Source organism: Atta cephalotes, assembly GCF_000143395.1.
Source record: "Atta cephalotes unplaced genomic scaffold scaffold00022, whole genome shotgun sequence".
NCBI lineage: Eukaryota > Metazoa > Arthropoda > Insecta > Hymenoptera > Formicidae > Atta > Atta cephalotes.
Window position 1 is genome coordinate 4,933,935 of NW_012130086.1, and position 3,576 is coordinate 4,937,510.

Genomic DNA, 3,576 nt, shown 5'->3' on the forward strand with positions numbered 1-3,576 from the left:
TATATATATATATATATATATATATATATATATATACAATCCATTTTTAATCAATCTTTCTGTGTGAGAAAAAAGAGAACTAATCGAATAAATAAATCGATTGCACACATTTCTAAGAAGAATTACAAGCGTGTAAAAATATCGATTAGAATCAACGATTAATAAAATTCTTACTTGTTTATATTGCAACTAGGACTATATGATCTAGAAACAGACAAACCGCCGAGCGAAATTAGTCAACTAGAATTGTCGATATATAACACTAATGATTTCGGAGATGTATTGCACCAATATAATATCGAGTAACATTAATTCTGATGAATTTAATTTTCTAACTCTATCCATGCCGCGAGGTATAATTTAAATGGAACAATCGTAATTGTTAACGTTGATGATTTGAAGTTGCAGCTGAAACTGTCTCTGATGGAACAACGAGACAGTATAGTGAACGAAGTGATTTATTATTTCAATATGATTACGTTTGCTTAATATGTCCAGTGACTATTACAAGTCTATAAATTAGAGTGTACGCGAATTAAAAATAATCACCAAAGACACAACTCGTGATGATTAGCAAACAAATTGGATTAAGTATGATTGAAAACGCCGAGTTTTTATTGACACAAGTAGCAACTAAGCAAATATAATCACGAGATATTACTGACGTATAAAGTGACATTATAGAGAAGCCATCATAAGGAGGGAGATTATGAAAATAGTCCTCTTATACGTCAGCTATTTTTATGTGATTATGTTTGTATATACGTCAACAGCATCAACAGAAGTTTGAATTTGATTATAGAACTGCGAATCGTTTGGATATAGTCTTAATTCGTTTTCTATTTGCAGATCATATAACTTATCGTTATCAAACTTATCTTCGCAATTCTCTTTAATTTATGACGCAACAGTTTACTTTTATTAATCACAGTCTGTGTTATACTATTTAAAGACTAAAAATACAAAAGCTTTGCTTTATTTTTTAAAAAGTTGTGAAATTAATTAATGACAGATTAATTCAAAATATAAAAATTCTTCTCTCTTTATTTTACATTATTTTCTCTACAAAAGAAAGCAGCACCAGATAGAAAAGTTAAAAAACAATTTGTAAAAAATCTGTGTCATTATTTCAATATTACAGAATATTTATTTGAAATGACGTAATATACTAAAGTTTTCAACATATTCATTGGAAAATATCAAATTACAGCTTATATATTCCAAAGGTATTCGCTTAATTAATCGGGTAGTGTCTGGAAACTTTAGAAACTCCTCGAAAAAAAGAAAAAAAGGTTTAATTGAATAAAATGACGTGACGCAAACTGACAATTAAAGTTCTTGCCATTTCCTGGTTTTACATAGTCGCTGCAATACGCGTAACTAATTGGTCCAGATGTTAACGAAGAAGCTACAATTTAGTTTCGGTAAGAGATATTACCTTCCCTTGAGACATGAAGAAGATATTATCCTTGCCTGACCTCTGTTTTTCTCTGTATGAACAAGTAGTCCTCGCCAATGGGATTTCTGACATACATAAAGACATACATTGCGGTAGTTACTCATAGCTATGTATTCACTGTATTGTCAGTTTGCAACTGTGTTTCGAAAAATCAGTTATATTTTTTCTTTTCTAATAATTAGAACGTCGGAAAGCTTAAGAAAATTTATTTTGGGATGCGGCATTTAACAAAAATGACATCTTTTCTTTGAATTAACATATAAATTGAATTTTCAATTTAAATTCTGTTCTAAAAATAATATATAATATTAATTCTCTCTCTGTGAAATATTATATAATTATTTTAATTAGAAATACTAGAATCTATGATTTAGAAAAATAAAACAAATATACTTGCAACTTTTTGTTAAAACAGACTTGAAGATTGAATCTAATTGTAAATTAATTGAAAGATAGGAAAAGAATATGCTTGTTAGACAATATCTAATATAATTTATAAAATAGAAATCGATATTTCTTTAAAGGATGTTAAAATATATCTATTTATAAAATTCTAATAAGAAAATTCTAATAGAAAAAATATGAATATGAAGTATCTATTATTTTTTATTATCAAGTTTTTATTTATTATTTATTTATTATTTAGTTTCGGTGAAATATTGAAATGTTTCTAGGAAGGAAGCTCGGATTTTATTCACAGAAGTAAAAGATTGTTGCTTTATATTTTATAGGATTTTATTTTATTATGTAGCGCGAACAATCAAATGCCATTGTGAAGAATCAGTAGGAAAATCTATCTTATTATTACAATGCTAAATTTGAAATGGTGCTTCAACTTGATCAACAACGAAATCGACTATCGCTCGCAAGTGCGATGATAACGAGAACTCGGAATGTAATCATTGAACAACATTCAATTTTCGCGAAATTACGTTACATAATCTAATTTAAAAAATGCATATAAAAAAAAGGCATTAAACTGTGTTAAGGAAGAGGATTAATGAAAAACGCAAAATGAGAGGATACGAGAAAAGCGTCACATGCAAGACGTGACAAAGAGCGTTCGGAATGCACTTACGTTTATCGCTTACAGTATTTTACAAGTGTATAATGTTCGTTATTGAGACATATTTTATAAACGATAAATAACAATCGAAGAATGATTCTTCATAGTAGCTACTCCACAACGTTAAAGAATGAATTGAGATAACACTTTACTATATTTATTTATTACATTTTACTTATCTGAGAAAAAATTAATTGAAGCGCCTTAAAAGGAGAAAACACATCAGAGAAAAAACACGCATTTTTGAATTACAAAAATTAAAATATTTTTTAAAATCTTAAAAACGGATTGTTTAATATTAGAGAATATTTTTCACGTTGAGGAAAAACACTTCTCTAGCATGCATTTTTCATTCATGACGTGTAATAATTCTTTTGCTTTATTCTACAATTTTTTTTATAGGAGAATATTTTCTTGTTTTAATATTCTTTTTTAATTTAACAATTCATAAAATTTAATGCAATTTCCAGAAACTTGATTAATATTCTATGAAATTCCAGCACTTTGTGTAACATATCATGTAACACAAGCCATACATTTTTTAACGTTACTAAAAAATTAAATATCGATAAATACCTGTAAATTTTAACCGCGAAAAATGTATCCACATTAACTTCAGCCTTGAGAACTGTGATATTTAAAAAGCGTTTTTTAGTGACAGCTGAACATTTGTTCACTGCAGCTCATTTTAATCATAAAAGATGACTTGTGCGCCACTTTAAGAATGCAAAATCCACGTTATTTTGCGTGGAATTTTTCAGTATTAAATATTAATTTTCTTATATTCTATACGGTACTGATTCCACAATATTAATCGACGTGAACATTTAATATCTGTGTCTAATAATTATGTAATGATAAATTATACTCGCCATGTATGCGCGGAAGTATCGAATAAGCGATTGACGTGTCTAGTACTTTTATTATAATAAATAAGAGAGTACATCCTGCACAATTGTGTAAATCTGAAATTGTGTAAATCTGAAATTTTCCTTCTTGCAAGTCTTACATCTTCTGGAAAGTTTTGTTTGAGCTTCCTAAGAAAATGACG